General features: G+C 44.6%; 1 long non-coding RNA gene across 2 annotated transcripts in view; it reads right to left on the bottom strand.

Annotated features, from left to right (window-relative positions):
• Positions 1 to 14,336, bottom strand: part of LOC109495262 — a 373,149-nt gene that overhangs the window by 297,416 nt on the left and 61,397 nt on the right. The window contains exon 2 of one of the 2 annotated variants that reach the window (XR_006590894.1): positions 7,149 to 7,463. The exons of the other annotated variant lie outside the window; for it this stretch is intronic. This is a non-coding gene — a long non-coding RNA (uncharacterized LOC109495262). The remainder of the gene's footprint in view (positions 1 to 7,148; positions 7,464 to 14,336) is intronic. 2 annotated transcript variants of the gene reach the window in all.

Genomic DNA, 14,336 nt, shown 5'->3' with positions numbered 1-14,336 from the left:
TTCCACTTAATTCAATAAGAATCTACTCAACACCTGGCATGGGCCCAACCCAGTGCAAGGTCCCTGTTGTAGACTGTTTTTTCCAAAGATGGCCATGACAATAGCTCCCGTGCCACATGTTCTTATAACATGATCTTGATATTCTCCATGTTCAGTGATGGAGTCTATGATCCCACTCCCTCGGATCTTAGCAAGTGGCTCAATCAATAGACTATAGCAGAAAATATGTTATTTGACTTCCAGGGATAGAGCATAATAACTATATGCACTTCCTCCTTGCTTTCTTGGGGTGCTCACTCTTGGACCCCAGCCACCATGTTGTGAGGAAGTACCACCTGCCCATGTGGAGAGACCAGGGGGAGAGGTCACATGAGGATGTTTTAGACAGCTGGATAGCTGAGGTCCCAGCTAACAGTCAACATGAAATAGACATGTGACAAAAGATTCCTCCCAATGCCTCCAACCACTAGCCATCAAGTCACCCTTAATTCCTGAGTTTTTCCAGCTGAGTCCCCAGACATCATGGAGCAGAAGTAAGCCATTGCCTCGGCACCTAGTCTGAATTCTTAACCCATAAGAGCCATGAGAGTAGTAAAGTTGTTGTTTATGCCAGTAAATATTGGTGTGATTTGTTACATAGAAATAGTACCTGGAACAGACCCCACAGAGTAATTTTTTAAGTGTGTGAAACAGGATGTGTCCTCTGTCTAATTTGAAGAACAAGACTCCTGTGGCAGGATTTTAATCAAAGGACATGCTTCACAATAGCCAAAAGGTGGAAATAATCCAAATGTCTATCAACTGATGAATGGAAAACCAAAATGTGGTGTAGTCATACAGTAGAATAATATTCAGCCATAAAACGGAACAAAGGACAGACCCATGTTACAACATAGATGAACCTGGAAAATATTACGTCGAATGAAAGAAGATGGGCACAAAAGGCCACACATTGTATGATTCCAATTATATGAAACATCCAGAGTGGGAAAATCCAAAGAGATAGGAAGTAGATTAATGGTTGATGGAGGGTGGGGGCAGAGACAAATGAGGAATGACTGCTTAATCGATAGAGGGTTTCTTTTTGGGGTGATGAAAATACACTGGAATTGGTGGTAAGAGTTGAAAAGTCTTGTGAATATCTTTTTTTAAGAGGAGTGTGCCATATTAGCTGTTTCTGTGAGAGTTTAAATTCATAAGATCTGGGGGGTCACCCAGAGATTACCAACTCCTAATTGTGAGGATTTGGGGCTCAGATTACACATCTGTAAAATGGGAATAGGAATACTCACAATGGAGGCTGCTGTCAGAATTAATAATTGCCTTGGTACAAAATGCACTCAAGTGGCATAAACCAAACTAAGGATTTTATAAAAGGAATTGGGGAAACCTCACAGGTCACTAAGAAGAACTTGGTCTCCTAAGAAACTTGAACCAGGAAGCCATCAAAAATCAAGACTGAAGGCACCTGGCTGGCTTGGTTGGTAGAGCACGTGATTCTTGATCTTGGGGTTGTGACTTCAAGCCTTACTTAAAAGCAAACCTTTAGGAGCACCCGGGTGGCTCAGTCCATTAAGCATCTGACTCCTGATTTCGGCTCAGGTTATGATATCAGTGTTGTGAGACCAAGCACCACATCAGGCTTCACACTGAGCATGGAGCCTGCTTAAGATTTGAAAAAGAAAGAAAAAGAAAGAAAGAAAGAAAGAAAGAAAGAAAGAAAGAAAGAAAGAAAGAAAGAAAGAAAAAGAAAGAAAGAAGGAAGGAAGGAAGGAAGGAAGGAAGGAAGGAAGGAAGGAAGGAAGGAAGAAAAAAAGGAAAGGAAAGGAAGAAAAGAAAAGGACAGAAAAGAAAAGAAAAGAAAAGAAAAGAAAAAATAAAGGAAGAAAGAAAGTCTTTTTTTTTTTTAACTGGGCTTCACATCCAGTGTGGAGCCCAACGCAGGACTTGAACTCATGACCCGGAGATCAAAACCTGAGCTGAGATCAAGAGTCAGACACTTAACTGTTGAGCCACCCAGGCACCTCTAAAATAAAATCTTTAAAAAAAAATCAAGACAGATTCTTTCTGGCATACGTGTAATGAACGGCGAGGTGGGGGGATTCTTTAAAATTATTGATGCATAGAAAATCAAGATTTTGCCTCATATTTTAAAGGTAATCCATTAGAGTCACTTCGTTATTTGCAAAATAACATTTTTGTAAAGGAGAATTAATTTGAATATCAAATAGTACCCTAGCTGGTAGAGTTGAAAAGTAGTTTAATGATCACAAGCTAAAAGCACAAAATCAACCTCCTGTAACAAATTCAGTTTATGACCTTAGGAGGACAAATAGTCTTTTCTACAACAAACATTTGAACAAATATAGTTTCCTAGAACACATTTTTTGAACCTCAGGATTATAATAAATAACCGAGTCCTAGGGAGTCTTAAAACAAATTTTAAATTGTATAGGCAAGTGATTTCCTATGTTATAGATAAAACTGGAAAGAGGGGCACCTGGGTGGCTCATTCGGTTAAGCGTCCAACTCTTGCTTTCAGCTCAGGTCATGATCTCATGGTTTGTGAGAATGGGCCTTGTGTCAGGCTCCATGCTGAGCATGGAACCTGCTTGGGATTCTCTCTGTCTCTCTCTCTCTCTCTTTCTCTCTCAAAAATAAAAAAATAATAATAAAATAAAATTGGAAAGCAAGTGAATTCTTTGTTGACAGGAGACAAATTATATATAAATTATATATAAACTTGACTAAATTCTTTATAGTGCCTGTCTTAATAATATTCATTGGTCTTCTTTATTACTCTGAAGGGATGATTCTCAGCCCTGGATGCACATTAGAATCAATGGCTATTTCAAAAAAAATGCCAGGACCACACCCAAAAAGTCTGATAAGATCAGTATGGAATAAGGACTGATGTGTATGAGGGACAGCAAGGAGACCATCGTGGGGGGAGCAGAGTGAGTCATGATGAGAAGGACAGGGGATGCAGTCACTGAATAAAGAGGCCAGCTCATGTAGGTTTTGTATGCCAACGTGATTTTACTCTAGATTTTACTCTGAAAAAATAGGGAGGCTGTAAGCCACATAAACCCAACTCAAATCAACCCAAGCAAGACTGAGAAAGTATTGGCTCTTCTAAATCTGTGGATGGGGCTGATACGGTTCAACATTATTCATTCTCTCTCTCTCTCCCCTCACATGCTTGCTCTGATGAAGCAAGCTGTCCTGTGGGGAGACCATCAAAGCAAGGAGCTGAGGGCAGCCTCTGGCCAATAGCCAGGTAGGGTCCGAGGGGCCGTCGGCCCAACAACTCTGAAGGAATTGAATCTTGTCAACAATCACGTGAGCTTGGATGGGGTTCCTCCCCACTTCCTTCCCTGAGATGACTGGACCCCCAGGAGACACCTCTACTGCAGCCTGTGAGAGACCCTGAGCCAGAGGCCCCAGGTGACCTACACCCAGACTCTCGACCCACGGGCACTCTGTGCCGTTTGAAGCTGCTAAGTTTGGGGGTAATTAGTTAGACAGTAATAGAAAACGAATACAGTGACTTAGACCAGGATGGGGATGGTAAGGATGAAGAGAAATGGGCAAATTTCAAGTATATTTTGGAGGCCAAGAGGATAGGTCTTAGAGATGAGCTGAATGGTGAGGAACTGGTAATGAACACCAGAATTCTGCCTCCAGAAAGCGTGGCTGCCCCTTGCTGAGACGGAAAGGAACGAGAGATGAATGCGTTTGAAGGAGAGAAAGGAGCTCTCTTCCAACACTTTAGTGGGAGGTGCCTGAAGACATCCAGGCGGGGGCCGAGCAGGCGTGGTGAGCTGCGCCCGCCTGGAGCCCAGAGGAGAAGGGATGCCACCCTGCCTCAGTTCCCTTTGCCGCTGCTCTCAGGAAAGCTTTCTAGAACTGAAGTGAGGCAGACCACATATAGATACCTGATCTAAACTGCGCCAGTTCACCCCATTTGGGAAGTGAAACTCAGAAACGCTAGGCGTCTCCGTTGGCCCTTCAATCAGAGCAATCTGGAACCTCCACTCGGGTGAGTGTCTTTAGCCACAGACAGCCACAACACTGCTGAGAGAGAATCGAGCAGAAGTGCCAAAAGAGAAACCCAGGCGGTAAACATGTGTCCCCCCCACCCCAAGCAAGAGAAAGGCAGGGGAGAGACTGCCTTGGTCCCTGCCGACCCATCTGAGCTCCAGTGGCACTTTCTGCCTGGGAGTCCCATTAGACATGCACACTTCCTTACAACAAATCCACCTTTGGGGCGCCTGGGTGGCTTGGTCGGTTGAGCATCCGACTTCGGCTCAGGTCATGATCTCACAGTCTGTGAGTTCGAGCCCCGCGTCGGGCTCTGTGCTGACAGCTCGGAGCCTGGAGCCTGTTTCAGATTCTGTGTCTCTCTCTCTCTCTCTGCCCCTCCCCTGTTCATGCTCTGTCTCTCTCTGTCTCAAAAATAAATAAACGTTAAAAAAAAATTAAAAAAAAAATTAAAAAAAAAAAAGAGTCTCCTTTTATAATAGCAGGTGGTCATGATTTTCTTTTTTCTTTCTTGCTTCCTTTTTTCTATCCTGAGGGGAATCATCTGCAAGTGTTTGGTTTAAAGGTTCAAAAACAACATCCACAACTTTGAACAATGGGTTAAAGGAGTCGTCTACAGATGAAATGAACAAAGGAACACGTTATTGAAAAATATTTAAACAAAAATTCCTTCCAGCAATTTTCTTGGGGAAAGTCAATACTGTGACTTAATCTGTTCACCCAAAGCCTACGCATTTACACATTTACACATACATTTTACCTCTGTATGTGTGTTTTACATAGTTTTCAAAATGCCCTCATATTCAGTACTTCTGGCATTTCATTGCCTCTCTTTCCTTCTCTATAAAAGGAGGCAATGAAGTGCTTATCTCAGTATCTGGTCCATAGTTAAGGGCTAGATATGTGGGGCTTTAACGATAGTGCTGTTAATCATACAATCATTCTTTCATTCAACGGGCACCAAGGTGGAATAGAGCAAAATGAAATTCAGTATTCCATCTACCTGTGATTCTAAAGACCCAGTGGAGAATCCAGAATATCTATATATAGGAGCAGTACCCTAGCTGGAAGTAGAAGACAGGACTCTTGTCCAGAAGCAGTTATGAGTAAGGGAAGCTGACGGACTGCAGAGGGAACTAAAACCATCCTTGCACTGCCGTTACTTGGTCCTTTTAGGCAAGGCAAGTGCTGTTACCATTATTTGACAGACGGGAACTTTGGAACTGGCGGAGCTTAAGAGACTTCTCAAAATTACAAGATTAAGGGACGGGAAATCAGACTCCCTAGAAGACACTGAGCTGCAGTAGGGTACAGGCTCTGCCCATCTTGTTTAATATCTACCTCAGGGCAGGGCACACAATGGGTACTCGTCCTAGATCAGGCTCCCAAGAAGCAAAGCCTCAAACGGGGATTCTTATGCCATGAATAATGGAGGAAGGGAGTGACGGAAACAAGACAGACGAGCAGAAGAGGGTGGGTGGATATGGATTCATCAGAAGCCTAGGCTTGTTCTGATCCCACAGGGCACATAAGTGACATCACAGAGTTATCCAACTTGAGTCATGGGGCCAGCCTTTTGGATACACTCTCTACTGGCAGTGGGCTGCCCTGAGCGAGGCGGGGGGGGGGGGGGGGTGCAAGCATAACCTCCCAGGCATTTCCAAACACCATTGGCAGAGCTCAATTCCCTGTAAGAGAATTCCTACACTCACAATTCCCTACACCCACAGCAGCTGGGGGGTGGGTGCCTTGACCTCTCCAATGGGATCTGGGTGGGAAAACAATAACGTCCAGAACAGTGCTCAATAAATACTTGTTGGATGAATGACTCATAACTGGAACAGAATTCTAGTCTCGCCATATGCTTTCCCTATACATACCCTTTCTATACAAGACAGGACTTTCATCCTGCAAAAATTTCATAATCAATGTCTCTAATTCAGGAGCCTTCCCCAGCACAATTCAACAGTATTGAGCACAACTCAGCTGGCAAGGGTCACATCTAACTGGGTCTAATTACCACTTTGGAAGAGGAAGGACATAGCTGTTGAGGTTTTAAGCTGCAAAATAATACCTTCACCCATCAGCCAAGGCCACTACAAATTAATGGTTGCACTGGGGTTTTATCTGACAACTAGATAAAGCCAATTCATGTCAAGGGACCAGAGACATAACATAAAAATTCCCTTGGATTTTTATCTCCCAGAGACGGTATTTGCTTCTCACATTCTTGTACTGCCCCTGGGCTGAGAACTCAAGCTGGGGACCAATATAACTTTCATACGAAGTCGATATTAAAGCAAGAATGTGTGGTATAATCATTACTGGCAGAAGGAGCCGAGCCAGGTCTTTGTACCTTTTCCTTTTAATTACACCCATTCTCCACTCAGCTCACAAATGCCCTGTCTTCCTTGTTGGAGCTTCTACCCAGCCTCCTCCTGCCATTAGGCTGTTCCTCTTTGTCCCAAAAAGTGGCTGTAAGTGGGAAGGTAGACTTGCAGAGGGAGGGTTATGATGCAGTCCTTTCCAAAAAGGAGAGATCTGATTCACTCTCCACACTGCAGCCAGACCAAGCATCTGCAAAACTGCTGATGTCACTCTCAGGCTGAAAACCCTTTGATCTTGGGTTTTAAGAATGAGCAATCTTTACTGGATTCCATAGGCCTGATGTAAGGTGGGCCTTACCTGCTTTCCCTCACTCACTACCCTCCAGCCACACTGACATTCTTTCAGTTTCTCAAACATGCTGTTCTCCATCTTGCCACAGGACCTTTGCATATGCTGATCCCTCAGCTGGAATGGTCTCACCTCCAGGTACTCTTTCAGATCAGACCTTAAATGGTATTTCCCTGGCTCCTATGTCTAATCCAGATTTGTTCTGGGTTGTCCCCATACTTTTTATTCATAGAACATTATAATTGGTTACTACAGTTTTTTTTTAATGTGTTCTCTAAAGCAGATGTGCCAGAAGAAAGCTCTTATTTTGATGACTATCAAATGCCTATACTTATTTTTCAATCAGTTCTTGGCTTAATGTGGGAAAAGAGCCCAAGCCCTCACTTTAGACATGGGTAAACTGAAGCCATGGAAGAAACAATATTTACCTGAGTTCATGTGGTTGGTTGGTTGGTCGGTCGGTTGGTTGGTTTTTTAAGGAAGTATTGGCAGTTATCCTTTGAAATATTCAACCCTTCTGCAAACATCCTGTGTTACTCTCATCTTAACTCTGGGAATTACTGTCTTCCAGATTTATTGCCCACCAGGGAAGAGTGAAACTGAGTGAAGAAACACATGGAAACCTTGTGTGGGTCTGCAGATCTTGCTGACATCATCACCAATCTCTTCCATGAATTTCTTCCTTGAACTCCTGAAGTCATCGGATTTCCCATTCTCACTCCCTCCTGTATTACACAGCATATCTTTAAAAATCATATAAAATAAAATAATTGGTCAACATGATGACAATATAGCTAGCCTTTGTTCAGCACTTACTGTAATGTGGCAAGTATCATGCTGAGCATATAACCTGTCTTAATCTCTTGCCCCACAGCAAGAGCTCTATAGGGCAGGCTGAGCGGATGCTGCTGTTTTCAGGGGGAAGAGTGTCTTGCCCAGCATTGCACAGCTGGTGAGTATGACAGCCTGGTTTTATGCCCAGCTACGTCTGCCTCAAAAGTGCATGGACTCTCCATCACATCATGACACCCTGAAGTGCTCAGTCCAGGACTGGCACAGAGCCCTTGATCCAATGAGCCACAAGAATGTTCTAGAAGCCCCCCACACACACACACTGACAACAGTCTTCCCAGGATATGTGTCTGCCCTCACAAGCCAAAGTACTCTAGTAGAGCAAGCATCAACCTAGTAAAAATTGAAGGGGTGCAAGGCAAAATCTAATAGCCTTTGTTGAAAATCATCAAAGACACACAAACCCATGTAAAATAAAGGAGCTCCCTGTGTAACCAATGTTACACATTTTTTGACTGCTGAGCATCCATTCCAACATCCTCTTTTTACAGTGATGCTCATTTACGATTTTGAGGCTTTAAACATTTTTTTTTTTACTTTGCATACAGTAAAATTCTTCGTGGTATACAGTTCTATGGGTATAGAACACCATAGAGACCATAGCACCTGATTAGAGAGCTGGAACTTTCAGCCCCACCCCTGACCTTCAGAGAGGGGAGGGGGCCGGAGATGGAGTTCAATCACAAATGGCCAATCATGCCTATGTATTGGAACCTTGATTTGAAAAAACCCTAAACAAGAGGGTTTGGAGGACTTCCCAGTTGAGGAGCACACTCACGTGCCAGAAGTGTGGCAGACTCCATTTTCACAGGAACAGAGGCCCCTGCACTCAGGACCCCCAGACCTTGCCCTATCTGTCTTCATCTGGCTGTTCATCTGCCTTTATGATAAACTGTAAGAGTAAGGATAGCACTTTGCTGAGTTCTTTGAGTCCTTCTAGCACATTATTGGAACTGAAAGTGGGGGAGGGAACCCCTGCATTTTTTCCAAGTTTATTTATTTATTTTGAGAGAGAGAGAGCAAGTGCGAACACCAGGGGAGGGGCAGAGAGAGAATCCCAAGAAGGTTCTGTGCTCTCAGCATAGAGTCTGATGTGGGGCTTGAACTCATGAACAGTGAGATCATGCTCTGAGCCAAGACCAAGAGTCAGATGCTTAACCAACTGAGCCACCTGGGTGCCCTGGGAACTCCTGAATTTAAAACTGGCCAGGCAAAAGTGAAGGTAGCCTGGGGACTCCCATTTGTGATTGAAGTGGGGGCATTAACCTGTAGGGTCTTCGGTAACTACGGGTAGATAGTATGATAACTGAATTGCATTACTGGATGCCAGCTGGAGTCAGAGAATCAAACTGGTGTTGGAATGACTATTGGCTTAGGGTTGCAAAGACATCTCACACGTGCCTAATCTGGAAGAGGCATGTTTCGTACTGTCAAGAGAAGCATGAAAGCAGAGGTGGGCACTGTAAACACTGGGCAACCAGAGGAACAGTTTCAATCCTGGGTGTGTCTCTACTTATGTAACTATGGGCAAATCATACAACCTCACCAGGGCTCAGTTCATTCCTTGATAAACTGGGAATAATAATAACAATAATAATACTATGGATTCCATACAGCTGTTTGAGACTTGAAGAGGTTAGTAGACCTACAGGGTTCAGGACACTGCCAGGGACATAGTAAACCCTCAATAAAAGTGGGTGGTTATCAGTGTTATTCCTCTTGTTTCTTCCAATTCATTCCCTCTTGAAATTTACCAGAGTAGGTTTCTTCTACCTGAAGCAGAAACACTCGATTGATACCCCTGCTTCTTTCCTTTGAGCAGAGAGAATGTGGTTAGATAAGCAAGAATGAGATCCTGGGGGGAGGTGGGTTTCTCCAGACAGACAAGATTCCACAGATGTTAGAAGGAGTAAGAAAGAGGAAAGGAGGGAGATCCAGACACACTGTGGTTCCCACAAGGACAGGAGAGACACTCTCCAGCCTCTGCTGGACCAGAAGCCACACTGGTTCAGTCATATGCCTGGGCTCCCGAAGAATATGCTGAGTCTTGGGCAGTGCTTCCAGCCCAGGGACCCACTGGAATCATCCAAGCAGCTCTACGGTATTCTGGTACCTGCATCCAGCCTCGGAGATTCTGACTTCATTAGTTTGGGAGGATGTCCACGGAAGAGGGATTTTTAAAAGCTCCCCAGGAGATGCAAAGGTGCTTCCAGGGTTGAAAACCTCCATCTGAGAGGAGGGAGCCAGAGGGCCACCCCACTGGTATTCACCTCTTCAGAGAAGGGCTCTTGGACTTTAATGAGCACATGAGTCATCTTGTCAAAATGTAGATTCTAGTTCAGTAGGTCCTGGGCAGGGCCTGGGACTCTGCATTTCTCACACGCTACCAGGTGATGCTGATGCTGCAGCTCAAGGACTGGGTAGCAAGAGCCACAGTGAAGGCTGTGGGTGTTGCAGGCCGTCGCACGAACACCTCGTATTGCGGCCCCCTTGTCCCTCACAGGGACCGGCCCGAATGCAGGACACCTGCTGCTTTGGGTTAATCTGCTCAGAACACCTGGGACTTCCCACAATTTCAAGTCACCCCACTTCTGCCCATTGGGTGGCAGAAGGCATTCTCGGGGCAGAGAAGGAAACAGACTGTGGCTCGGGGCCACCCCATGATGCTCCCCCAGCCCCAAATGCAGTCTGAGACCTCCTAGCCCAGTTGCTTACACTCATCCGTTTCTGCCCAGAGCCCAACTCTGTGCACAGAGCGTCCTCTCGGAATCAACTCACTGAGCCCTCCCCGCCTTTCCTCTGCACCTGAGGCAATTATTACTTGTCATAAACAAGAACTGCCAGCTGTGAGTAGCATCAGCTCGCTGTTCTTAAAATGCCTTCTAATCGGTTCTCTCAGAGAATTCTCCAACCCGAGATGGTTCTGCCCAGCCAATCACAGTGTGGTCCTGGGCCCATGTTTTGATAAGATAATCTGTCATTGTCAGTCAGAGATGCAGGGCTCTGACTGCAGGGAGGGGAGACTGGAGGAGAGAGCCTCCTCCCTCTCTGGAAGTAGGGCTGATTGCTGACTCTCCCAGAATCCTGTCCCTGGAGAGGCTGTGACAAATGTCAACCGACAGGATGAAACCCTCTATTTCTCAAACACCTGTAGGCCACTCCCCACCACAGCCTTACTTACGCCCATTTCTTGTTTGTCTCCCAAGCACCATTCAGAGGGAAGGCGGATGCCTTCTAGTAATCAATTACATGTGAAACCAAGAGGGGAAAGTTGGGGGGCATTTGGAGGGATAATGAGAGGCCATCTGTGGTGGTCAGCCTTGAAGATGGCCCCCAATTAGCCCCACCTCCTGATAGCCTCACCCCTCCCCATGGCACCAGAGTTGGTCTACAGGGTAAGTACAATATGGGCACCTGCTCTCGCTCCTTAGTCACTCCCTTGGTGCCATCACTCACTCGCAACGTTTTGAGGACAATGAGGTAGCCGATGGGGAGACCCGAATCAACAGGGACTAAGGCCTGCCAGCGGCCATGTGAATGAGCTTAGAGGCAGATTCTACCCTAGTGGAGCCTTGATTGGCTTGCAGCCCGGGACAGCAGCTTGGCTGCAACCATATAAGCCAGAAGCACCCAGCTAACCTGCTCCTGGATTCCTGACACCAGAAGCTGTGAGATCATCAATGTTTGTTGTTTTAAGCTTTTCCACTGGGGTTGATTTGTTACACAGCAATAGATAACTCACACACCATTCAAACCAGACCAAACCATTAACACAGTGTGGGTTCTTCTATGGCAAGAGGCAGTACCAATCACTACAAGAGGTAGTAATGGTAATAATAACAATAATAATAATAATGGCAGCTAACATTTACATAAGCCCTACTTGGAGCCAGGCACCGTTCTGAGCACTTTGCATGCGTTAACTCATGTAATCCTTCAGCTACCTATTATTGTTATTATTATTATCCTTGTCCATGCACTCCAGCTATCAGGAACATGTCTGGAAAGGTGGGTTGCAACAAATAAGACCACACACCATGGGGAACTGTGGTGCATCTCAGAGTGTTACCGGATGCGGGTTTGCTCTGTGCTGCGTGCCATCAGAAAGCAGCAGTCGATCCACGCTTGGAGTCAGGAGATACAGACTGGGGCTACAGCTGTCACTGGGAAAGAAGCAGCACCGCTCCCGTTGCTCAGGACAGAATGTTTGCTGTTTCCGTGGTTTGCACGGCACCCTCACTTTCGTGCTCAGACGCGATGACAGAACACTTTTATTTTTGTCTAGTGTCATAACCCTGAGCACGAAGTCTTCCCATACGTGGTCCTGTGAAACCGCTCAAGTGGAAACACCACAGCCTGGCTGCTGGTACCGGGCCAGCCACCAGCCGATCACGGCGTGTCTTCCTTTCTCATCCCCATTTGACAGATGGACAAAATTGAGGCCAAAATAAGTCAGGTAGTTAAAATGTAACGGTTGAAAAAACTTTAGAGCAGAGCTTCTCAAACTATCAGTAGTTTCGAGCCAGTTTGGTTTCGGTTTTGGTTTGTGTGTTTTCGAATCCACTGTGAGCCGAGATTTTCATAACATACAATATAAATGAATTGTTAGAATAATGATCACGTATTTAGATGTTGCATCACAGTCAAGTTGCTAGAAGAGTTTCTAACCATGTACTCTCAATTTATGTATTGTCTGGCCAAAGACAAATAAAATGGGTCTCATAGCACTACATGTCTACGGAGCCTGCTTTGAGCACCTTTGTAGAGGTTGTCTTGATGGAAGGTTTCTCAAACTACATGCATTCGTGCACCTTCAGTTTTGCCATGATTGGATAGCACCTCTGGTATTATTTACTTCATGTTAAATATCCTCCTCCTCTATCACCCCCCACCTATTAGAACAGCCACTATCAAAAGAGCAAAACAGTGTTGGCAAAAGTGTTTCCAAAAGTTGGAAACCAGGTGCACTGTTCATAGGAAAACAAAATGCTGCAGCTGCTTAGTATAAATGTTATCTTGAGAAGTTAATAGAGTTATCATACAATCCAGCAATCGCACTTCTAGGTATTTACTCAAAGAACACAAAGCAGGATGTCAAAAAGATATTTGCACCCTCATGTCCACTGCAGCATTATTCACAATAACCAAGTAGACGCAACCCTAATGTCCATCAACAGATGAATGGATAAAGTTTGGTACATACAGGCAATCAAATGTTATGCAGCCTTAAAAAAAGAAAGAAATCTTGTCACATGATACAGTGTAGATGAGCCTTAAGAACCTTATGCCAAATGAAATAAGCTAGTCACAAAAGGACACATAGTGTAGAATTCCACTCACTTGAAGTCCCTAAAGTAGTGAAAATCATAGAAAAGAATAAAGGTGGTTTCCAAGGGCTGGGGGAAGGAGAAATTAATGTTTGGTGTTTCAGAGTTTCAACTTTACAAGATTAAAAAGTTCTAGAAACCTGTTGCACAGCAATGTGACTATAATTAACAGTACTAAACTGTGCACTTGAAAATATTGAAGATGGTAAATTTAACATTATGTGCCTTTTCACCACAATTTTAAAGCAAAGAAAAAAAATTCTTCATCCCAAGCAATAGCAACCCCTATCATGTGTTGGGATGGCTTGTTTTTTTGTTTTGTTTTGTTTGTTTTTAAAGTTTATTTATTTTGGGGCACCTGAGTGGCTTGGTAGGTTAAGCGTCTGACTTTGGCTCAGGTCATGATCTCACAGCTTGTGGTTGGAGCCCCACGTCGGGCTCTGCGCTGACAGCTCGGAGCCTGGAGCCTGCTTCAGATTCTGTGTCTCCCTCTCTCTCTGCCCCTCCCCTGTTCATGCTCTGTCTCTCTCTGTCTCAAAAATAAATAAACACTAAAAAAAAATTTTAAGTTTATTTATTTTGAGACAGAGAGAAAGCATGGGCAGGGGAGGGGCAGAGAGAAAGGGAGACACGGAATCCCAAGCAAGCTCCACGGAGCCTGCCACAGGGCTCCATCCCATGAACCGTAAGGTCACAACCTGAGCCGAAATCAAGAGGCCAATGCTTAACCGACTGAGCCACTCAAGCACCCCATGGTAGCTAGTTTTACATGTTTCTTTTTATATACAGTATTTTAAAATAAATTCATTATTGACAGAATGTAGAAATGTGTTTTCCATGTACCAATGAAAATCATTTTGCATACCACCTATGGAGCACATACCACACTTTGGGAAACACTGATCTTTGAACCTCCTGTTGTTTCAATGCCTACCATCTGAGGCTGAGCAAGAGGAAACGTTCAGGATCACTCCTGCTTTCCAAGAGCATGTGGTCAGATTGAACAGCTAAAATAACCCAAGGAGGGCAGTGGAGTTTAAAAGAAATCTTAAAAGAATGCCCAAGACCATATTGCCCAAAGCCATCTAAGGATTCATTTCAAAGGGCACCTGTGTGGATCACTCGGTTGAGTGTCCAACTCTTGATTTCGGCTCAGGTCATGATCTCACAGTTTGTGAGATTGAGCCCTGCATCAGGCTCTGTGCTGTCAGCTCAGGATTCTCTCTCTCCCTCTCTATATGCCGCTTCCCCACTCATGCTCTCTCTCTCTCTCTCTCTCTCTCTCTCTCTCTCTCTCTCTCTCTCAAAATAAATAAACATAAAAAAAATAAAGATTCAGTGCAAAAAAAAAAAAAAATCCAGTGCAAGACCAGATCTGTTTTGTTCAATGTTCTATACCAAGTAGCTGGCACGTGTCTTGCCCATAGTGGAGTCTCA

Source organism: Felis catus, chromosome E3, assembly GCF_018350175.1.
Source record: "Felis catus isolate Fca126 chromosome E3, F.catus_Fca126_mat1.0, whole genome shotgun sequence".
NCBI classification, from domain to species: Eukaryota; Metazoa; Chordata; class Mammalia; order Carnivora; family Felidae; genus Felis; species Felis catus.
Note: the sequence above shows the minus strand (reverse complement) of the source record. Positions and strands in the feature narration are given on the sequence as shown.